Genomic DNA, 24,649 nt, shown 5'->3' with positions numbered 1-24,649 from the left:
CGAGGGGCAGGGAAAATCGGGAAACCCGATCTGTCTGACGGAAATCATTGGCTGGATTCACCGTTTTTGAGGAGGATCCGTGGTGTTTTACGTCAAAAATATCGGCGGCACCCCCTTACCGATCCTGTGACCGATAAGAGGCTAGTAGCCGTGCCGCATAAAACTCCCGGCTCCCACGATATAAACGGCCAGAGAATGGCTGGGTCCGCGGCTGCGTATGTGCACGGCGACAACCTGCAGCGATCTGGCATTAAAACATGGCAGCAGCCGTGCATGAACCCGGCCTGCCAGATAGTGTCCCCTTGGCCAACCCCCACCAGTCCCCGCCAGCCCTCGCAGAAGCAACATGACTCCCGCCCGACTGTGGCGCACTGGAAACAGTCTGCAGCCACCACGCCGGGCTCCCGCACAGCTGAGATCACACGTCAACCGCGCAGTCGGGAACTTGGCCCATGAGGAACTGAGCATTAGTGGAGGGTCTTCAGGTGACGTGCTAAGGCCGTCATAACAGCGTGCGCCGGGCTCCTCGATAGCGCCATTTCAGAGGGGGTGGAGCATACAAAATCTGCGTCAAACAGGCACCGCCCCCAAATTTGGCATCAAAAGGGATTCTCCGCCCGATCGCCGATTACAAAATCCTGGAGAATCCCGCCTCATGTTTCTCTCAGGATTTTCCACCCGTGCCACCGATTCCGCACATGCGAGTGCGGGTTCAAGATCGCGCCCCAGGAAACTGTTAGCAGAAGATCTCAGGATAGTTACGGATGTGGGTGGGAAAAGCTTGGTCAAGGGAAGTGTAACTGTTACTGGAGAAAACAGCCGAATTCCAAAAGACAGCAAAGAGGCCGAGGAAAGTTCAGCTCCACCACATGGCCGCAACGAATAACAAGTGAATTTGTAAATTAGCAAGGGGGCAGTGACAGGCAACTGAATTTAGGTTCAGATTCTGCTTATTTCAAATGAAAGTGAATCAATGTAAGAATTGTCTGGTTACTATATGCCTCTTTTTGTGATTTTGCATCACTTAAGTGATGAAAATAATTCCTCTGCCAGGGTATTTAATATTCACACAAAAAGTGATAAAATATTTACCAGCCCTTCTTTGGAAATGCAATGAATTTCTTCATTGTAAAATTAAATGGATTATATTTTGATATTAAAGCCATATTCAGTAAAATGATCATTCAGCTGACAGCGAGTTTAAAATCATAATTGCCAATCACTGATCTAAACAAGGATGGAAATTATGAGAGTAAAGGATGACATTCTCAATAAAGTGGCAACTCAGTCGAATGTATTTTGAAAATATGCTGCCATCAAGAAACATTCTGATTTTTATTTCTGCTTTCAACTCTTTAATGAAGTGCTAAAGTTAACTTGAAGGAGTTAACCAAACAACGCCAAATGGATCTACAAGGATTGGTGCTTTGCTTTGTTGCTGCTCAAGATACAGGCATCCATTCCAAGAGGGATCCCTGAGATTGATGTATTTCTAGGCTTCAGTGTCATTCATGAGATATTCAATTCTAATGGGAATTTCTCAAACTGGCATTAATCCTGACCCAGTGTGGATGTGCAAGATTCCTCTCAGAGCTATGTGCTGACACTGCTATCGATTGTAACAACTGTGTTGTTTCTTTCAAGCAGAAAAGAAACAAGGTAATACATCTCCATGAGCTGATCATTGGAAATTAAGTAAAACTGGCATTTATGTTGAACATTTTACAACAGTAAGATTTCCAGAAGCACTTGCCAGGCAATGAAGTGCAGTTACAGTTCTAATGGAGAAAATGAGGCAGCCAAGTTGTGCAGAGCAAGATCCCACAAACAACAATGTGATAACAACAGATAATCTGGGGCGTGTTTCTCCGGCGGAGGGATTGTCCACTTTGCCAGCAGCGCACTCATGCCCGCAGATTTTGTGACGGCATGGGGGTGACCACAATGGGAAACCCCATTGGCCAGCTGCCAGGGCAGAGGATTCCGCTGCCAGCGGGGGTGCGTGTGCCAGAAAACGGGTCTGTCGGGACAGAGAATCCTGCCCCTGGTCTTTTTTATGAAGTTGACTGAGGGATAAATATTTGCCAGGACATCAGGGATAACTCTCCTCCTTTTCAAACAGGGCCTTGATTTAACAAGTGTTTGATGGGCAGCATTCCCCAATAGAGCAGCAGTCCTGCAGTACTGCGCTGGAGTGTCAGACCTGTTTTCTTTGTTCAAGTCCTGGAGTGAGACTTGAACCCAAAACTCATCTGACTCAGAGGCAAGAATGATCCCAACTGAACCACAACTGACAGTAAAAATACTCTGTCAGCAATAGTGTTTTTCAAATTGTTTAATACAATGTAGATGGTGTTGTGAAATTGGGTCCTGGGACTGACCAGTGGTCTGGATTACGACTCTACTTTCTCTAGGAACTCTGTAGAGTTGTCCTTTTCTGGACTTCCAATTTCTTGCAAGCAATGTATTTTGTAGAAACTTGTTAGTCTGACTTTGATTAAAATTGCTGGATTTTGATAAAGGTTTGAAGTGCCCTGTTTTACACACGAGAAGCGTTCCACGCTCCCTGCTGGGCAGTCTTGGCACCTATGCTGGGTTTTCACTCCACAACGCAAGCATCAAAATGGCTGTCAGCATGGAGTTTGATGTGACAATCAATTCACTAGACACACGATTGGAAGTAAACTGTGGTTTTAATAGTCTTACAACTGAGCCTGCCTGCAACCAGAGGAACTGAGAGCAGGCTTACGGCTGCAGCACTTTATACTTCCGGTAGTGGGAGGAGCCATGGGCGGAGCCATAGGCGGAGCCAAGGGTGGAGCCCTGTACAAGCTCCTTATCTCCCCCTATGGGCAGAGCCGCGCAACGGCTCACATACAGAGCCCACAAGGACATAATATAATGCAATGCAATACAGTGTGAATTACAAGACGGTATAATTCACCATAGAGTTTACCTCCCTTTTTTGTTTGTTTGACTGGCTTTCATATGGGTGGAGCTACTGCCTGTGGGCCTACCCAATCTGCAGAATCATGTGAAATTTCATTGCCGCCGCTCAGAGTTGGGGCCATATATGCACTGACCTCCCTGCTCGATAAAGGGGTTGTGATATTAAAAAATGTATCAAAGGCTTTAATAATGAATCAAAATCTGTGATGGACTCCTGCTCATCCTGCCTTAAGAGAATGTCATCTGCTACTGCAGCACAGTAGCATACTGGGTAGCACTGTGGCTTCACAGCACCAGGGTCCCAGGTTCAATTCCCCGCTAGGTCACTGTCTGTGTGGAGTCTGCATGTTCTCCCTGCGTCTGCGTGGGTTTCCTCCGGGTGCTCCGGTTTCCTCCCACTGTCCAAAGACGTGCAGGTTGGGTGGATTGGCCATGCTAAATTGCCCTTAGTGACCAAAAAGGTTAGGAGGGGTTATTGGGTTAGCGGGATAGGGTGGAAGTGCGGACTCGATTGGCCAAATGTCCCCTTTCCGCACTATATGTTCTATGTTCTGCTGGACCTACTCCATAAAGAAAGGAACTAACTTGCAGCTTTGGTTCTTTTTCATGAACACCTGGTGCTGCTCGATACCAGAAGAAATATCACTTCCATGACTCCCACTGCTGGCCTTTCTGCAGGCCCTCAAGGCAATCTAAAAGGCAGGACAGGGCAGCAACTGCTCATTAGTATGGTTACCTCTCTCCAGTGTGGCTCCTTCAACCACGGAAAATTCCTGAGCTGATTCCAAAGGTTTCTTCACTCCGTGGTTCCTTCAATAACACCAGTGTGTCTATTACATCGCTCTCTGGTTAAACCTCCCACCTTCCATTCCGTTCTCCACTCTCAAAGTGCCAAAACCCTCCTGTCAAAACCCCTTATCCATTCATTTGTCACCTCCAGGCTCAACTCTTCCAGCATTGCCCTGGTGAGCCTTCCATACCCCCACCCTCTTTAAACTCCGACTGATCCAAAATGCTGCTGCCCACATGCTATCCATTACCAACTTTTATCATTGGAACGTTATCAGACATACAATCCACCAAGCTCTTTGCATTCTTCCGTTTCTACCACTTACCTTTTTTTCTTAACAATGATGTTAAAGCCACGCTAACATCTCGCTTCTTCTAGTGTATTCCAATGTTGGCAGCAAGCTTACATCAATAATGTGTAAACAGAAATAAAACTTCAATCTCAACATTGCTTTGGGAGATGATAGAGCAATAAAAATGACTGCCAGTATATGTTCCAGGATGTGCTCTGATTGAAAAAGGGTTAAAGCATTACTTCATAACAGCCCTGAATGTAAACAGTTCACAAGGCTTTTTTGTGAACAAATTGAGCAGTTTCTCACTACATTTGATACCTGAGTGAATCAAAACTTCTAATCTATTGTCAGAAGTGATCACACTCTAAGCAACGATCAAAGGCTGAATCCAACACTGTGTAAAATTATAATGAAAATGAAATGAAAATCGCTTATTGTCACGAGTAGACTTCAATTAAGTTACTGTGAAAAGCCCCTAGTCACCACATTCCGGCGCCTGTTCGGGGAGGCTGTTACAGGAATTGAACCGTGCTGCTGGCTTGTCTTGGTCTGCTTTCAAAGCCAGCAATTAGCCCCGTGAGCTAAACAGCCTCTCTCACAGCAGTGATGTAAAGTGCTCTAACACAGCAGTGATGTAAAGTGAACCATTTTAAAAGTATGAATGCCAAGTAGAGTTTTCTGGTTGATCTGTATTCAATTAGTTTCACAAAAAAACATTAGTGGCAAAATGTTTGGTTAAGTTTTCAGAAAGGCAGCTGAGAATTTCCTCAGCTCTTCATTGGCCAGGAGGAACTATTTATATTTCCAGTGTCACAAAATATAATTCTTGAAAGAGGTAGCTTGTGCAATTATTTTATGTCATTATTTGGCTATGATCAGCAACTATTGTTGATCAGTAATAATTCATTTCACCAACATAGATTGCACCTTATTAAAACATTCATTCTGGTCCAAATGATATTCTATGATATTTTATTTTGGCGCAGTAACTTCTATATTTTTAACATTTACATTTATCCAGTCAATTCAGACATTTAATTTTAATCCATTTAACATCTTTCAAACTTTCTATTGATTTCCAATAAATAGCATGTCAGGAGTACACCTCTAGCTGTCTTAATCTTTCAGGTAGTGTGAATTAATTCTCCTCAGTGTGTAAGCGCATATGAAACTTCACCACTGGGATCTTAAGCTGTAGATTTTTTTATTGATCAGGGAGCTGAAATAAACAAACAAATGAGGAAGAGTCGAATTAAGTAAATGTTAGCATTGGCATATTTGCTGGGCTTAAAATGGTAATCACAAAATGAAATTTAGTACTACTAAGCATTTTGAAGTAATGCCACTTATTCTCTCCAGACAAAAGGAAGGAGGTAGATTCTGAGCAGAGATACCATTTTAGACCGCATGCATTGGCAAGGCAAAATCAGACATGTTGGCCGGGACTCTCCATTTGGAAGGCTATGGGGTGAATTCTCTGGTGGCAGGACTCTCTGTTCAGCCACAGCGCACCCTGCTCGCAGGTTTCCCGGTGGCGTGGGGTGGCTACAGTGGGAAATCCCATTGGCTAACTGCTGGAAGGCAGAATCCTGCTGCCAGAGACGGCACACTGTCAAGAAACCTGCTGCTGGGGAGGAGGAAGATTCACCCCTATGTTCTCCCGCTGGAGGAGAGTTGGTACTGATTTACATCCCCCCTGGGAGTGCCAATCAGGAAGCAATTCAATCTGCCATGCAAATTTATGCGAGGAATAGGAGGGACTGTCAAGGGAATCCCACAATTGGGCTGCCGCTTTGAGTGGGCAGCCCGATAGTGAAGTCATGGAAGCGGCCACCCTCCTCCCATTACCACAAATCAGCCCCCCACCCCCCTCCCTGCATCGCAAAGCAGCTTCCCACCATCCCGCACATTGAAAGCAGCCCGCCACCCTCAGATTTTCTGGATGCCCCTCTTCCTCCTTATGGACCCCTTAACCAGACTCCGCTGTTGACAGTCCCTCTTGTTAGGGGTCTCCTGTTTTAGGTGTTCTCAGGTGGTGGGGTTCGGGTTGGGACAGGTAGTGCATTATGGGGAGAGGGTGGCCCTCGGGTGAATTTTGAGGGGGGGGAAGCAACTCTCTTAAGGAGTTACTCCCTTGGCCCACCGTGTGGACCACCATGTCAGGTACAAGTTTGGTGATACCCGCAATGATTCGCGTCCAGGTGATTCCCGACCCGAGGGACCGGGGAATCACGGGTGACCGGAGAATCTGATGCAGGGCCCACAAAGTGTATGTAAATGGTTCATTAAGACTCATTTGCATTAATTAGCATCATCCCACTGGCATATGAGCTCAAACCCTGATCCTATCGCCAGCGGATTGCTGAAGCATAGCAGTCAGTTCGGTGCCCAGCATGAACTTCAATTTTGGTTGGACACCGGATTCACTCCGATTCACCCCCTCCCCTCCCCTCCCCCCATCCACCAATGTTTCTGCTGTCATGGGTCGGAGAATCCAACACAGAGTATTTTGACCTCAACTGCTTTCTGTGGTTGCGAATTTCACAGGATCACTGCTTTCCGGTGAAGAAATGTCTCCTCATCTCAGTCCTAAATGCGCTACCCTGTATCCTTAGACTGTGACCCCGATTCTGGACTCCCCCACCATTAGGAACATCCTTCCTGCATCTGCCCTGTCTAGACCTGTTAGAATTCCATCGGTTTCCCTGAGATTATTAAATCAGAAATCGGGAGAGCTGATCCCCTCTGTCTGCAAAGCCTGTGTTCCAGCCCTGCCCATTGCTGGGATTTTCCAGTCCTACCGGAGATCAGTGAACCTTTGGCTGCTTTCCCCGTGACGGGTCCAACCTGGCGGGTCCATAAAATCCCCACCTTAGTGCCAATCTGTCATTGTTGATGTGAGAACAACAGATACTGCTGCTCACGTTGCTCCAGCTACTGCTGGATCAGATTCAGGTCTATGGCCTCTGCTGTTCACTCTCAGCAGCCAGTGGAGCTGCATAAACTGCTCCCATGCCATGCTGAATGTTGACACTAAGGAAGTGCAGCTAAAGGTGAGTGAAGTGCTAAACAAGTAAAGTGCCTTTCAAGAATTTAGCAATCCTCTGCCTCGCAATGAAAACATGCTTTCAGAGAAACAAAAGTGCTTTAAACAGTAGCTTCTGAATGCCCATGGCTGGAGCTCTTGAGTGTAGCTGATTAAAGCCTTCCTACCTTGTTAGTTTCACTGAAAAAGCTCTTCTCACTGTGAACCTGATGAGTTGCTGATAGGTTGGGAAACAGATTCCAGCTGGGAAATTCAGGATTTAGAACTGAAGCCCTCATAATTGGCTTCATAGTAACCTCAACCAGCTTCTACCAGATCCAAAGGGGCTCCCTGCTCGCCTTCAATGACACCCCAGGGAAATCTAGGACAGAATCATGTCACTTTTGAGCTACTTTCCCACCTCATTCACCTCTGATCCCATGTCCAATGGACTGCCCCAAATGTTTGTCCAGTGTGTGGGGAGCGAACCAGCAGCATAAAGATGATGATCAGGGGTCAAAATACTCTCATCTGGTGTCTTGGCCCTACCTCACTTCTCATCTTGGGTACATTGGTTGTGTTTCACACTCTCCCCATTTACTTACCACATGAAGTCTTCTTTGTGGTGTTAAAATCCATATCTACAAGTTTTATATTCTCTGGAACACTCCCCTTTCTGTCATTCCTTTAGTGGGTTTTGAAGTAGGAAGTTGTCTATCGCTCATGTATAAGTGGACAATGATCACTGTGTTGGATAAGAACAAACACTGTCATTCTATCTGCTTTCCTGTCAACTTCAACCAGTCAGTCGACCCAACACTTCCTTACAATGAAGCAATACAATGCATTAAAAACCCATGGCAATGATTACTGCACCAAGTAGAAAACTATGCTGGTCATTAATCAGTAGTGCCTGTTATTTACTTGGATTTTGTCTCTGGTTTTATTAATGCCTAATCTTTACATTAAATTTGGTCTTTTGCTTATTACAATTCAGACTAAAGATATTTGGGTGAAGAAATCTGCAGCAATAATAGGTACGGAGGAAACTAATATATATTCATTGTATATTTTTTCAACTTGAAATTCAAGCTACTGTCTCACAATAAAATATACTCTAATTTGTGAGGAAACAGATACAGTCAGACTTTGCATTGAATCATTACAAAAGTTTGAATTGCAGTCTGCATATTTAAAACAATCCATAATCCCAGACAGCAGGATATATTTTAAGTTATAACATGCAATATATGAAGTAACTAATTGGTACTAACAAATGACAAGCTGCAGATGCATTTTTGAATAAGGTAGGAGAAAAATATGTAAATATAAGTAAAAATTACAATAGATGACAATGTGTGGGTGCAAGCATTGAAGCCAGTAGAATACTTAAAGGAATGAGGAGCCCAACCGAACATAAATCCAAGAAAGTGTAAAGATTAACTATTGTGTTGAGTTCTACTTCTTTCAGTTACACAATTAGATCATGAAAATAATTGGGAGAGGAGCAACAAAAATGGACGCAGTTTTTGAATTATACATTGACAAGAAGAGTTTGGCTTCCAAAATAAGTTGACATGATGTATTTATTTGGGACCTTTACCAAATCAAGATAAATAAGCAGACGATAGAATAAGCATAATTTAAGTAGTAATAAAAGTCCGTTGCACTAGTTGGTGATCGGTCTGAGGTCAAGTCGACGATGGGAATGGATCCGGTAGTGTGAACTGAATTGAGGACCTCCGTTTCCGGAGGAAGCGCTGAAGCGTTACAGACCCAAATTCCTCTTTGGGATCCGCTTCAGTCAGGTTGAAGCAGTGGGTTTTAAACCCCCGCTGCTCATTTCCCATTGGGCGAGCTCCCACCTGCTCAATAGGGAAGTTCATATTCCATGAAGCTCACGCAGAGATATATTGATGATCCCCCGTGTCCTTGTGGCCCCATAACAGGTGGGCGCACCTGCATCAGGTAAACTGTCCCCAATTAAGTTACGGGAAGAAAGTGCCCGATGCATGAATCCCACCCACCGACAGCAGGAAGACAATTAGGACCATTAATGAGTCATTTGAAGCCAATTATCCCTGAGTCCAGAAGAAGTTAGTGGGGGCTCAGGGATTCTCCTGAACTTACATAACTTTCCCATGCCTCTGGAAGGCCATCCAGCAAACCCTGCCGGGATATCTCCAAGTCCCTCCCACCCTTTCTGACGACCCTTTCCCCATCAGCTCATTTTCACCCCATTTACTCACTCCAGTCCGGTGATCTTTCATCAGAACTTGGAAAAGTGTATGAGCGAGTGAAAGAGGGGAGGGTGGGGAAATAAAACAAAAAAGAAGGTGATGTGACCATCAATTCACAAGACACGTGATTGGAAGTGAACAGTGGTTTTAATAATCTTACAACAGAGCCTGCCTGCGACGAGATGAACTGGCAGCAGGCTCACCACTGCAAAGCTTTATACTTCCGGTTAGTGGGAGGAGCCATGGGCGGAGCAATGGGCAGAGCCAAGGGTGGTGCCCAGAAAAAACTCCTTATCTCCCCCTATGGGCAGAGCCGCGCAACGGCTCACATACAGAGCCCACAAGGACACAATACATATACTGGAACACAGTGTGAATTAGTAGGTTTATAATTCACCACATTCACCCCCTGTAAAAAAATCAAGTCCGGCGTGCGTGATGGGTCTACAAATTGAGCCGGTCCGGCGGCCGAGTCGTCCTTTGGGATCGGCGAAGCCCCGGGGTTGCAGCCTCTTCTGGTGGCTGTGTGGTGGCGGTCGGTGAGGGTACGATGGTGGACTCCGGGGGTGATTCGGTCTGAGCTTCATACCCGACTGGTTCAACTGGCGACGGGGAGTGCCGGAAACCCATAGGCGCAGGGGCGCGGAGCACAGGCAGTGAACTTGTAGGAGCGGGGGCGCAGGGCACGGAGGGTTGTGCGGGGTGTAGTGTGAGTGGTACCTCGGCGGTAGTAGTGGTGGGATTGGATCCTGCAGGCGCCAGGTCCCGGAGGGAAACAGTGTCCTGACAGCCGTCAGGGTATTCGATGAAATTGAGGGTTGGAGTGGAGTAGGAGCACTCTTTCTACGAGTGGGTCAGTTTTGAGTGTCCGGACATGCTTCTGGAGGAGAACCGGGCCTGGTGTCTTCAACCATGCTGGGAGCGAAACCCATGTGGCAGTGCCCCTAGAAAAAACAAATAGCCGTTCGTGAGGGGTCTGATTGGTGGCCGTACATAGGAGGGACCGAATGGCATGGAGCGCGTCGGGGAGGACCTCCTGCCAATGGGAGGTCGGGAGATTCCTGGACCGGAGGGTCAGTAGGACGGTCTTCCAGACCGTCGCGTTCTCCCTCTCCACCTGCCCGTTCCCCCGGCATTGTAGCTGGTAGTCCTGCTCGAGGCAATGCCCTTGTCGAGCAGGTACTGACGCAGCTCGTCGCTCATCAAGGACGAACCTCTGTCGCTGTGTACGTAGCTGGGGAACCCGAACAGGGTGAAGATACTGTGCAGGGCTCTGATGACTGTGTGGGAAGTCATATCGGGGCACGGGATAGCAAAGGGGAAGCGGGAGAATTCGTCGATGACGTTCAGGAAGTACACATTCTGATTGGTCGAGGGCAGTGGCCCTTTGAAATCGATGCTCAGGCGTTCAAAGGGTCGGGAGGCCTTTACCAGGTGGGCCCTGTCTGATCTATAGAAGTGCGGTTTGCACTCCGCACAGATCGGGCAATCCCTGGTGATGGCTTTTACCTCCTCGGTGGAGAAAGGCAGATTTCGGGCTTTGATGTAGTGGGCGAGCCGGGTGACCCCCGGTTGGCAGAGGTCACTGTGGATCGCTTTCAGGCGGTCGTCTTGCGCGCTGGCGCACGTGCTGCGGGACAGGGCATCTGGGGGCTCGTTGAGCTTCCCCGGTCGATACATAATATCATACTTGTAGGTGGAGAGTTCGATCCTCCACCGTAGGACCTTACCATTTTTAATTTTGCTCCTTTGTGAGTTGTCAAACATGAAGGCAACCGATCTTCGGTCGGTGATGAGGGTGAACCTCCTACCTGCGAGGTAATGCCTCCAGTGTCGTATAGCTTCCACGATGGGTGTGCTTCCTTTTTGACTGAGGAATGTCGAAGTTCCGAAGCAGAGAGGGTTCGGGAGGAAAAAGGCGACTGGTCTCCCTGCCTGATTAAGTGTGGCTGCGAGAGTGACCTCTGAGGCATCGCTCTCCACCTGAAAGGGGACAGATTCATCCACCGCCCGCATGGCCACTTTGGCGATGTCCTCCTTGATGCAGGTGAAGGCCTGGCGTGCCTCATCTGACAGAGGAAAGAGTGTGGCCTTAAATAGTGGGCGGGCTTTGTCCGCATACTGAGGGACCCACTGGGCATAATATGAGAAAAATCCCAGGCACCTTTTGAGGGCCCTGGGACAATGAGGGAGAGGGAGTTGTAAGAGGCGGCGCATACGGTCCGGGCCGGGGCCCAGGACTCCGTTTTCCACGACATAGCCGAGGATGGCTAGCCTGGTCATGCAGAAAACACATTTCTCCGTGTTATACGTGAGGTTAAGTTTCTGGGCAATCTGGAGAAATCGATGGAGGTTAGCGTCGTGGTCCTACTGATCATGGCCGCAGACAGTGACGCTGTCCAAGTACGGAAACATGGCCTGCAGCCCGTACTGATCCACCATTCGGTCCATTGCTCATTGGAACACCGAAACCCCATTCGTGACGCCAAAGGGAACACGGAGAAAATGGAAGAGGCGGCCATCTGCCTCGAACGCCGTGTAGTGGCGGTCCTCCGGGCAGATTGGGAGCTGGTGGCATGCAGACTTCAGAACCACCTTGGAGAAAATACGATACTGGGCGATCTGATTCACCATGTCTGCAATCCTGGGGAGGGGGTACGCATCAAGGAGCGTGAACCGATTAATGGTCTGCCTATAGTCCACTACCATTCGGAATTTTTCCCTGGTCTTGATGACCACCACCTGAGCTCTCCAGGGACTATTACTGGCCTCTATGATCCCCTCACGTAGGAGCCTATGGACTTCGGTTCTGATAAACACCCTGTCCTGCAGGCTGTACCGCCTGCTGCGAGTGGCTACGGGTTTGAAGTCCGGAGTGAGATTGGGAAAAAGTGGAGGGGAGTCGATTTTTAGCGTCACTAGACTGCAGATAGTGAGTGGAGGTAGGGGCCCGCCAAAGCTGAGTGTGAGGCTTTTGAGGTTGCACTGGAAGTCGAGTCCCAGTAAGAGTGGGGCACAGAGTTCGGGGAGTACGTACAGCTGGAAGTTCGAGTAGCTGGCGCCCTGACTCGTTAGGGTCGCGGCGGTGTGCCCTTGGAGGTGAACAGAGTGTGAGCCCGAAGCGAGGGAGATAGTCTGCCATGCAGGGAAAATAGGGAGCGAACAGCGTCTTACCAGATCTGAGTGTACGAAGCTCTCGGTGCTCCCGGAGTCGAAGAGGCACGGTGTACTGTACCCGTTGATTTTAACAGTCATCATGGAGTTGCGGAGGTGTTTCGGACGCGACTGGTCCAACGTGACCGCGCTGACTTGCGGGTAGTCGGCGGCTTGATCAGCTGTGCTGGAGTGGCCCCGTGATGACTGTCCGCTGAGGTCGTAGTCTTCGAGGTGAGTTTCAGTGTTCGAATAGGATGGATCCCAAGATGGCCACCCCCGTGGATCGCACTTTGCTGGCGGCGAGGAAGATGGCGTCCAAGATGGCAGCCCCCATGAGCCGCACGTGTCGGGTGGGGGCGGAGTCGGCATACAAGCCGCAGTATTTCGGGCCTGCGGGTTTTGGAAGCGAGTGCTCTGGGCTGCGGGAGAGTTTGGTGAGGGGGATTTCTTCGCCAGGCAGACCCGGGAATAGTGTCCTTTGCGACCGCAGCTGCTGCAGGTCGCGTTGCGGGCTGGGCAGTGCTGCCGTGGGTGCTGGGTCTGCCCACAAAAATGGCACATTGGGGCTGCGTAGTGGGTGGGTGGGGCAGTCGGTAGTCGGGGGCCCAGGATGGGGTCGCTTAGTCCGCGGGGAACGAGGTGAGGCTGCGGAACAAGACCTCCATGATTGTAGCTAACTCTACAGTGTCCTCTAAGTTCTGGGCCCCTTTTTCAAGCAACCGCTGGCGCACATAGTTGGACCTGAGCCCTGCCACGTATATATCTCGGACAGAGAACTCCATATGCTGGGCGGCTGTTGCAGCTTGTTAATTGCAGTCCCGAGCTAAGGCTTTTAAATCGCGCAGGAATTCTTCCAGCGACTCCGCGGGGCGCTGGCGGCGGGTTGTAAAAATGTGGCACGCGTAGATCTCATTGATGGGCCTCACGTACACTCGATCGAGCATGGCCAGGGCCTCCGTATACGAGGAAGTACTGTTAAGTTGAGTAGAGATACGGTGGCTCACCCTTACGTGCAGAAGGCTGTGTTTCTGCTCCTCCGTAGTTTCTGAAGTGCTTGATTCAGCCAGGTAGGCCTTGAAACATCTGAGCCAGTGTAGAAAGATTTATTTCGCCTCTGCAGCCTGCAGGTTGAGTTCTAGTCAATCAGGTTTGAGGGCTGATTCCATAGTAGTTTTCTTCAAGTTTCCTAAGATTATTAAATTGATGTGACCATCAATTCACAAGACACGTGATTGGAAGTGAACAGTGGTTTTAATAATCTTGCAACAGAGCCTGCCTGTGACAAGATGAAGTGGCAGCAGGCTCACGACTGCAAAGCTTTATACTTCCGGTTAGTGGGTAGAGCCATGGGCGGAGTCATGGGCGTAGCCAAGGGTGGAGCTCAGTACAAACTCCTCATCTCCCCCTATGGGCAGAGCCGCGCAACGGCTCGTATACAGAGCCCACAAGGACACAATACATATACTGGAACACAGTGTGAATTAGTAGGTTTATAATTCACCACAGAAGGTTTGTAATAGGGTAGAGGGCAGGGGACATTAAATGACAGTTCACAATAGAAAGGCAAAGGGTGTGGAAATGGGAGAAATAAAGGAAGAAAAGATGTATACAGAGGAGGTGGGAATGGTAACATCATAAATAGCTGCCATATCAAAACAAAGGAAATAAGAGAGAAACAAGAGAGAAAGTTGAGAAAAATAAAAAAGCAAAAGAGAGGTTATGATCTGAAATTGTTCAACTCCATGTTTGACCTAGAAGGCTATACGCTGTCTCACTGAAAGATGAAGTGCTGTTCTTCGAACTTGTGTTAATCTTCACTGCAGAAGGCTCAGGAGGAAAGGTTAGAATGGAGCGAGGTGAAGAATTAACATGACAGGTGACTGAAAGACATCATTACTCAATTAACTGTGGGCAGGATTTACCCCCCACCCCCGCGGTGTGGACAGGATTTACCCCCACCCCCGCGGTGTGGGCAGGATTTACCCCCCCACCCCCGCGGTGTGGGCAGGATTTACCCCCCACCCCCGCGGTGTGGGCAGGATTTACCCCCCACCCCCGCGGTGTGGGCAGGATTTACCCCCCACCCCCGCGGTGTGGGCAGGATTTACCCCCCCACCCCCGCGGTGTGTGCTGCAGTGGAGGAGACAGCCCACCCCCGCGGTGTGTGCTGCAGTGGAGGAGACAGCCCACCATTGGTCTGCGGCAAGTTCTTCCGGTCCCGCTGCTGTCAATGGTGTTTCCAGTTTTTCACACCCTCACACTGCCAGGGAATCCATGGTGGGGTGTCACCGTCGGCAGTACCGGGAGATACCACTGATGGGAATGACAGAAAATCCTACCCCTTATTTCTGTCACCACAGATGCTGCCAGTCTGGCTGCGCTTTTTCAGTATTTTTACTTTGGGCATGATCTAACGGGCACGGCGCACTCAACTCGGGACGCAACGCAGCAGGTAAGTCTCGCAAGTGGCCTCTCGCAAGTTTGACCTGGCTCGCTCCGCCTCCCGAAATCAAACGGGAGCTTGCGAGATGTCGTGATCTGGATCCCTCCCACAATGGGCGGGACCTAAATTTGTATATTGAAGTGTGCAGTAAGGCAGACTTGAATACGCACTCGCGGGAATTACCCATGGGACCGGATCTAACTCCTGTGCCTTGGAGATCCCGAGGTAGCACTCGTTAGCACTTGTCTCCACAAATGTGGACCAGGCATATGGGCACTTGAGCGGATCCCCCAGGTGATCGGAGGCCTCTGGCTGGCCAGACTCTGCACATGGTGGTATCCTGGCAGGGGCAATGCCTGGATGGCATTTTGACCACTCCAGGGAATGGGCCCGGGAGTGTCCTGCTGTTATGAGTCATGGGGGTGATGACCCCCTGAGAGGTGAGTTGGGGAATTGAGGGGGTCTGGAGGCTGTGGTGGAAGGGTCCAGAAATTGGGATGCCATTTTTAAACGATGAGCGATGCTCGCTCCTGCAGGAAATGGGACTTCATGCCGCTTCAGCGCGGCATTCCTAGCCGAGGCCCTGAAATGAAGCAGTGTCCAACACTGAGGTCGTCCTCAGCGCTACCAGTGCCAGGAAACGTCCATCTAAACATGCTCAACATGGGACTCTGTTTCATCTCCATTAAATAGTGTCTTTTACTTGCGATTTCCAGCATCGGCAGTATTTCCTTATTGTGTTGTGATGTAACTTGTAACTCCTCCTGAGAGACAGAATAGGGTTTGTTCTCTTAATCCATTGTCATCCATGACAGCACTGATGAGATTCCTGCAGGGCAACTGATCTACAAGGGAACAGAAATTATCTTCTACAGTCAATAAGCATTTAACCATTGACTACACAACTTGATAGAAATCAGCAGAAACACCTGAGAGGCTAAATTGGATAACTACTAAATTCCAATGCGATGATCAAGTGCTCAAATACCCAGCACCTAATTGAAATGATATTGGCAGCAAGCAAACTTTTATCTCCCTGATTATTTCCATGATTGTAGCAAAAATTGTGACATATGCACATAACACCCACACAAACCCCCTCAGCAACGTGAAGTTCGACACAGCTCACAATGCATCAGGAGCAAAGTCTCTCACAACAAGCAGGTGTTACAGAGCCAGATTTGGCTTCCATGTTGTCCATCGTTGCATTCTCCCAGAGTCCTGCTCACAGCACCTCACACGAATAAATTGATTCACTGATAGAAGGGGGATCAAATCAGCTACATGAATTGGACATGGTAAACCAACTCCAATACCCTGAAAGCCTTGGGTAAGCTCAATGTTAACTGTGACTTGACGACACCCAGCTGCAACATAGCATTGCACAAGTGGATTGTGTGAAATGTGAATCTGGACCACTCTTCCTCAATGCTTCCCTGGATACATCTGAAAGCCTTTCTGCATGAGTTGCAGAGCCAGAATGTTTCACCTGTGGTTGGAGTGACTATTCATGAAACCAGCAACAGATACTTCGAGCCTTCATTTTGTGCTTACAAGCGTCCTCATACTAGAGCTGGGTGTCCCACTGATTGTCTGGTGCCAGTGGTCTCATCATACAGAAAGTCCTCAAGAATGTGATGTCTTCCATTTTGCACACCTGCCCAAGCCAACAAAGCCATCTCTGTTTAATTAGTGCTGGCACTCTTGGGAGTTCTATTGTTGAGAGGACCACCCCATTTAGATTTAGAATTAAATTTATTGTCAGGTGTACCGAGGTACAGTGAAAAATATTGTTCTGTGTGCAGTCCAGGCAGATCATTCCATACATGAAAAACATAGGACATATGATAAATACACAGTATAAATATATAGACACAGGCACTGGGTGAAGCATTCAGGAGTGTTGTACTACTCAGCAGAGAAGATGTGTTGAGAGATCAGTTGCGTCCATAAGGTCCATAAAGTAAGGTTAAGGGGTGGGGGGGTTGTTGGGTTACGGGTATAGGGTGGATACGTGGGTTTGAGTAGGGTGATCATGGCTCGGCACAACATCGAGGGCCGAAGGGCCTGTTCTGTACTGTACTGTTCTATGTTCTATAAGAGGGAAAGATGCTGTTTTTGAATCTGTTAGTACCTGTTCTCAGACAACTGTATCTTCTGCCCGATTGAAGTGGTTGGAAGAGAGAATAACCCGGGTGGGAGGGGTCTTTGATTATGCTGCCCGCTTTCCCAAGACAGAGAGAGATATCGACAGAGTCAATGGATGGGAGGCGGGTTCACCTGTCAATGGATGGGACTGGGCTGTGTTCACGACTCTGTAGTTTCTTATGGTCTTGGGCCGAATAGTTGCCATACCAGGCTGTGATGCAGCCAGATAGGATACTTTCTATGATGCATCTGTAAAAATTGCTGAGAGTCAATGTGGACATGCTGAATTTCCTTAGTTTCCTGAGGATGTATAGGCACTGTTGTGCTTTCTTGGTCGTAGCATCAACGCGGGTAGACCAGAAATAATTGTTGGTGATGTGTGCACCTAGGAATTTGTAGCTGTGAACCATCTCGGCACCATTGATGCAGACAGGGGAGTGTATGACACTTTGCTTCCTGAAGTCGATGACCAGTTCCTTAGTTTTGCTGACGTTGAGGGGGAGATTGTTGTCACTGCACCATGCCCCTAGGTTCTCTATATCCCTCTGACTTATTGTTGTTTGAGATCCGACCTATTACAGTCATCTGCGGAAAGTGCACCCAACTACAGCTCCTCGCAAGCTGCGTTAGAGACCTGGAGCTGGAGCTGGATGAACTTCGGATCATTCGGGAGGCGGAGGAGGTTATTGAGAGGAGTTATAGGGAGGTAGTCACACCTCAGGTAAAAGAAGAAGGTAGATGGGTTACCGTCAGGGGAGGGAGAGGGAACCGGCAGGCAGTGCAGGGATACCCTGTAGTCGTTCCCCTCTATAACAAGTATACCGTTTTGGATACTGTTGCGGGGGACGACTTACCAGGGGTAAGCAATAGGGCACAGGTCTCTGGCACAGAGTCTGTCCCTGATGCTCAGAAGGGAAGTGAGAAGAGGAACAGAGCACTTGTCATTGGGGACTCCATAGTTAGAGGAACAGACAGGAGGTTCTGTGGGAACGAAAGAGACTCACGGTTGGTGTGTGCCTCCCAGGTGCCAGGGTTCGTGATGTCTCTGATCGTGTTTTTGGGATCCTTAAGGGGGAGGGGGAGCAGCCCCAAGTCGTGGTCCACATAGGTACCAACGACATAGGTAGGAAGAGAGATGGGGATTTGAGACAGAAATTCAGGGAGCTAGGGTGGAAGTTGAGAGCTAGAACAAACAGAGTTGTTATCTCTGGGTTGTTACCCGTGCCACGTGCTAGCGAAGTGAGAAATAAGGAGAGAGAGGAGTTGAACACGTGGCTACAGGGATGGTGCAGGAAGGAGGGTTTTGGTTTCCTGGATAATTGGGGCTCATTCTGGGGTAGGTGGGACCTCTACAAACAGGATGGTCTTCACCTGAACCAGAGGGGTACCAATATCCTGGGGGGGAGATTTGCTAGTGCTCTTCGAGGGGGTTTAAACTAATTCAGCAGGGGAATGGGAACCTAAATTGTAGTCCCAGTGTACAGGATGTTGAGAGTAGTGAGGTCAGGGATAGGGTTAAAAGTTCGAAAGAGGGCACCGTCAAGCAAGACGCTGGTTTGAAGTGTGTCTACTTCAACGCCAGGAGCATCCGGAATAAGGTGGGTGAGCTTGCAGCATGGGTTGGTACCTGGGATCTCGATGTTGTGGCGATTTCGGAGACATGGGTAGAGCAGGGACATGAATGGTTGTTGCAGGTTCCAGGATTTAGATGTTTCTGTAAGAACAGAGAAGATGGTAAAAGAGGGGGGAGTGTGGCATTGTTAATCAAGGAAAGTATTACGGCGGTAGAAAGGACGTTTGAGGACTCGTCTACTGAGGTAGTATGGGCCGAGGTTAGGAACAGGAGGGGAGAGGTCACCCTGTTGGGAGTTCTCTATAGACCTCCGAATAGTTCCAGAGATGTAGAGGAAAGGATTGCAAAGATGATTCTCAACAGGTGCGAGAGTAACAGGGTAGTTGTTATGGGGGACTTTAACTTTCCAAATATTGACTGGAAATACTATAGTTCGAGTACTATAGATGGGTCAGTTTTTGTACAGTGTGTGCAGGAGGGTTTTCTGACACAGTATGTAGACAGGCCAACAAGGGGCGAGGCCACATTGGATTTGCTACTGGGTAATGAACCCGGCCAGGTGTTAGATTTAGATGTAGGTGAGCACTTTGGTGATAGTGATCACAACTCGGTTATGTTTACTTTAGCAATGGGCAGGGATAGGTATATACCGCAAGGCAAGAATTATAGCTGGGGGAAAGGCAATTATGATGCTATTCGGCAAGATTTAGGATGTATAGGATGGGGAAGGAAACTGCAGGGGATGGGTACAATCGAAATGTGGAGCTTTTTCAAGGAACAGCTACTGCGTGTCCTTGATAAGTATGTACCTGTCAGGCAGGGAGGAAGTTGTCGAGCAAGAGAACCGTGGTTTACTAAGGAAGTTGAAGCACTTGTCAAGAGGAAGAAGAAGGCTTATGTTAGGATGAGACATGAAGGCTCAGTTAGGGCACTTGAGAATTACAAGTTAGCCAGGAAGGACCTAAAGGGAGAGTTAAGAAGAGCGAGGAGAGGAGACGAAAAGTCGTTGGCGGATAGGATCAAGGAAAACCCTAAGGCTTTCTATAGGTATATCAGGAACAAAAGAATGACTAGAGTAAGATTAGGGCCAATCAAAGATAGTAGTGGAAAGTTGTGTGTGGAATCAGAGGAGATAGGGGAAGCGTTAAATGGATATTTTTCGTTAGTGTTTACACTGGAGAAAGACAATGTTGTTGAGGAAAACACTCAGGTTCAGTCGGCCAGGCTAGATGGAATTGAGGTTCAAAAGGAGGAGGTGTTAGCAATTTTGGAAAATGTCAAAATAGATAAGTCCCCTGGGCCAGATGGGATTTATCCTAGGATTCTCTGGGAAGCCAGGGAGGAGATTGCAGAGCCTTTGTCCGTGATCTTTATGTCGTCTTTGTCGACAGGAATAGTGCCGGAAGACTGGAGGATAGCAAATGTTGTCCCCTTGTTCAAGAAGGGGAGTAGAGACAACCCTGGTAATTATAGACCTGTGAGCCTTACTTCGGTTGTGGGTAAAATGTTGGAAAAGGTTATAAGAGATAGGGTTTATAATCATCTTGAAAAGAACAAGTTGATTAGCGATAGTCAACACGGTTTTGTGAAGGGTAGGTCATGCCTCACAAACCTTATTGAGTTTTTTGAGAAGGTGACCAAACAGGTGGAACAGGGTAAAGCAGTTGATGTGGTGTATATGGATTTCAGTAAGGCGTTTGATAATGTTCCCCACGGTAGGCTATTGCAGAAAATAAGGAAGTATGGGATTGAAGGTGATTTAGCGGTTTGGATCAGTAATTGGCTAGCTGAAAGAAGACAGAGGGTGGTGGTTGATGGCAAATGTTCATCCTGGAGTTCAGTTACTAGTGGTATACCGCAAGGATCTGTTTTGGGGCCACTGCTGTTTGTCATTTTTATAAATGACCTGGAAGAGGGTGTAGAAGGATGGGTTAGTAAATTTGCAGATGACACGAAGGTCGGTGGAGTTGTGGATAGTGCTGAAGGATGTTATAGGATACAGAGGGACATAGATAAGCTGCAGAGCTGGGCTGAGAGGTGGCAGATGGAGTTTAATGCGGAAAAGTGTGAGGTGGTTCACTTTGGAAGGAGTAACAGGAATGCAGAGTACTGGGCTAATGGCAAGATTCTTGGTAGTGTAGATGAACAGAGAGATGTCGGCATCCAGGTACATAAATCCCTGAAAGTTGCTACCCAGGTTAATAGGGCTGTTAAGAAGGCATATGGTGTGCTAGCCTTTATCAGCAGGGGGATTGAGTTTCGGAGCCACAAGGTCATGCTGCAGCTGTACATAACTCTGGTGCGGCCGTACCTGGAGTACTGCGTGCAGTTCTGGTCACCACATTATAGGAAGGATGTGGAAGCTTTGGAAAGGGTTCAGAGGAGATTTACTAGAATGTTGCCTGGTATGGAGGGAAGGTCTTACGAGGAAAGGCTCAGGGACTTGACGTTGTTTTCGTTAGAGAGGAGAAGGCTGAGAGGTGACTTAATAGAGACATATAAGATAGTCAGAGGGTTAGATAGGGTGGACAGTGAGAGTCTTTTTCCTTGGATGGTGATGACCAACACGAGGGGACATAGCTTTAAATTGAGGGGTGATAGATATAGGACAGGTGTCAGAGGCAGTTTCTTTACTCAGAGAGTAGTAGGGGTGTGGAACGCCCTGCCTGCAACAGTAGTAGACTCGCCAACTTTAAGGGCATTTAAGTGGTCACTGGATAGATATATGGATGAAAATGGAATAGTGTAGGTCAGATAGGCTTCAGATGGTTTCACAGGTCGGCGCAACATCGAGGGCCGAAGGGCCCGTACTGCGCTGTAGTGTTCTATGTTCTATGTTCTATGTCATCAGCAAACGTGCAGATGGAGTTGGAGCCGAATGTTGTCACATAGTCGTGTGTGTATAAGGATTATAGAAGGGTGCTAAGTATGCAGCCTTGCAGGGCTCGAGTATTGAGGACTATCGTGGAGGAGGTGTTATTGTTTATCCTTACTGATTGTGGTCTATGGGTCAGGAAGTCAAGGATCCAGTTGCAGAGGGAGGAGCCAAGTCCTAGGTTTTGGATTATGGATATGAGCTTGGCTGGGATTATGGTATTGGAAGCCGAGCTGTAGTCAATGAAAAGGAGTCCTTGTTGTTGAGATGCTCCAGGAATGAGTGTAGGGCCAGGGAGATAGCCTCTGCTGTGGACCTGTTGTGATGGTATGCGAATTGCAGTGGATTAAAGCAGTCTGGAAATATGGAGTTGTGTCTCATATTGTGTCTCATTTGTGATTATGTCCTGCCAGGATCTATTCATGGTGTGTCACAGTGAAGAGAGAAATTGTTGAGCTTCTTTCTAGATAGCTGTAAGTTATCCATATTTCACAGCCTTGGAGAAAGGTGTTGAGAACACAGGCCTTATAGACCATCAGTTTGGTCCTAAGGGTATTATCTCATGCATGATATGTGAGTCAGCCAAATGTGGCAGCAGCTTTCCCAATTCGTGTATCCAATTCTGCATCAGAGGACAGATTATCTAACACTCTGAAACCGAGGTAACAGAATGTGCTAACCACTGCCCTTGGATGTGTTTTTTTTGGTGATTAGACACGGAGATAAAAATGGTGTCCCATACCATGTTTTTTTTAACCCTACTACTCATGAGGAAAAAATTGGGAGTGGCGGTCCATGAGTCTTTGTAGCTGAGTTTCCATGTGGAAAACCAGAATGCAGCATCATCAGCGTAGAGGAGTTCCCTGATCAGGATGCTTTTAATTTCGATGTTAGTCTTGATAGATTGTAGAGCTCGCCTCCTGACCTGCTGTGCAAGTTGGCTCCATCCATATGTGCCGTGAACGAAAATTGGAACATGATCCGAAACAGAGTGGGGGCTATAACAAGCTCTGTTTCACTCCATCCTCACTCAGAAACTATCAGAAGTGGGGCCACCAAACTGTCTGGCATTTGTTGTCGTGCTCAGCTGCTGGTGCTGAATGATTAGTGAAATGTAGGAAAGGAAGGTAAAGAGATATATATATAACCTGTTCCCTACACATCTCTACAGCTGGCTCTTGGAGAAAGTCATGTCCACAATAGATCTTCCAGGATAGAAACCACACTGGGTCGGCAAGCAGATGAAGGCTGCGATTTTCTGCTGTCCCCGTTCCAGTCCCACTGATGGTGACCCACTCACTGCAGATTCCCAGGGACAGCGTCAGAAGGAAAATCTGTTGATAGCGGCGGGACCGGAAAATCTCACCACCGGCCAATGACAGGCTGACGCCACCGCCGCAAAACATGCCGTGAGGGACAGAAAGTTCCGCTCTTTAAAGTCTTTGAAATGTGAGCCTGGCAAAGGCCTTGCCCTTGATGCTGAGGAGTGAGATGCCCCTGTAGTTGTTGTAGGCTCCTCAGTCACCTTCGGCCTTGTATATTGTGACAATTTTGCACCACATATCTCCTGTGGATTAGAGTCTACCTTCCAGCAGAGAAGAGGGTCATAATATTGTGGCACTGGATGGGACTCTCAGTGCTTCAGCAGTTCAGTCGGTAATGCATCCTTGCCTGTTTGCTGAGTGATCTATGGCCTTCTCGAGCTCAAGTGATGAGGGTTCTTCGTCTAACTCACCCATGACAGAAATAATTGTGCATACCTTTGAATAAAATAATAAATAACTGAACTACTATTCCTTTGTTTGTGCAAAGGAATTTGCCTGATTGCTGATGATTTTAAAAGTGCATTTCATTCCTCATAGGTGCTGACTGGTATCCACTCAATAGCGCAATCCATAATTTTGAAAAACAACCACACCCAGTCCTTTACATTAATATAATACAGCTGCTCTTCCTTATTTAAACATAGAGCATGATAATAAATATCAATGCAATAACTATCTACTGCTCCTGTGCCTGGCATATTACATGCAATCTTGCCGAATTGCAACAGAGCCTCATGTCAAGCACATTTAGCCGGGTGTTTCCCAACTCTCACAGTGCTTTGAAACACCATGCTTTCTAACAGGATTTTGTTGCAATCTGCGGCCTCAGCGGGAAATGCCCCGTCAAGGTCATGCTTAGTTCCGTTTCCTGCACTGAGGAGCTCATCTCACCTAAACCCCCAGTGCAGGAGAAGATCGAGGAAACCAGAGCACCCGGTGGAAACCCACGCAGACACAGGGAGAACGTGCAGACTCCGCACAGAGAGTGACCCGGGAATCGAACCTGGGACCCTGGAGCTGTGAAGCAACTATTCTAACCACTGCGCACTGCCCACGGTATTCCGGCAACATATATCTGTCCCTCATAATTTTATACATCTCAATCATGTCCCCCCTCAGTCTCCTCTGCTCCAAGAAAACAAAACCAGTCTCTCCAATCTCTCTTCATAACTAGCCCAGGCAACATCCTGGTAAATCTCCTCTGTACCCTCTCCAGTGCTATCGTATCCCTCTTGGAATGTGGATTCCCAAACTGCACACAATACTCTAGCTGTAGCCTTACTAACATTTTATACAGTTCCACCATAACTTCCCTGCTCTTAAACTCTATGCCTCGGCTAATACCATATGCTTTCTTAACCACTTTATTCGCCTGCACTGCTACCTTAAGGGAACGGTGTACATGCATCCCACGGTCCCTCTGAGCCTTGGTGCTTTTCAGGATTTATCCGGACACTTATCCGGATTGAATTCTATCTACCACTGATCAGCCTATCTGACCAGCCCGTCTATAACCTTTGTCTCACCTCAGTCCATCCTGCTCACTGTTCACCATTCTACCAATTTTCATATCATCCGCAAACTTACTGATCAACCCTCTTACATTCATGTCTAAATCATTTATATAAACCACAAACAGCAAGGGCCCCAACACTGATCCCGCGGGACATCACTGGATACAGGATTCCAGTCAGAAAAACATCCCTTGACCATCACCCTCTGCTTCCTGCCACTCAACCAATCCCGGATCCAATTTGCTAAATTTTAACAAACTTGTGTCACATATTCTTAATCAATTTGAGAAAAATTACTTTGAAATTTTGGGTTGAC

At 47.8% G+C, this 24,649-nt stretch overlaps 1 long non-coding RNA gene across 1 annotated transcript; it reads right to left on the bottom strand.

The window, feature by feature from the left end:
• Positions 1-5,043: 5,043 nt before the first annotated feature.
• Positions 5,044-15,737, bottom strand: LOC119966835. Its single transcript, XR_005460850.1, has 3 exons — positions 15,602-15,737; positions 7,665-7,804; positions 5,044-5,253 (listed from the first exon to the last, which is right to left on the bottom strand). It is a non-coding gene; the product is annotated as an uncharacterized LOC119966835 (long non-coding RNA).
• Between the last annotated feature and the right edge of the window lie 8,912 nt (positions 15,738-24,649).

This window comes from Scyliorhinus canicula, chromosome 6 (genome assembly GCF_902713615.1).
Source record: "Scyliorhinus canicula chromosome 6, sScyCan1.1, whole genome shotgun sequence".
NCBI lineage: Eukaryota > Metazoa > Chordata > Chondrichthyes > Carcharhiniformes > Scyliorhinidae > Scyliorhinus > Scyliorhinus canicula.
This window is presented reverse-complemented; position numbering and strand designations above follow the sequence as displayed.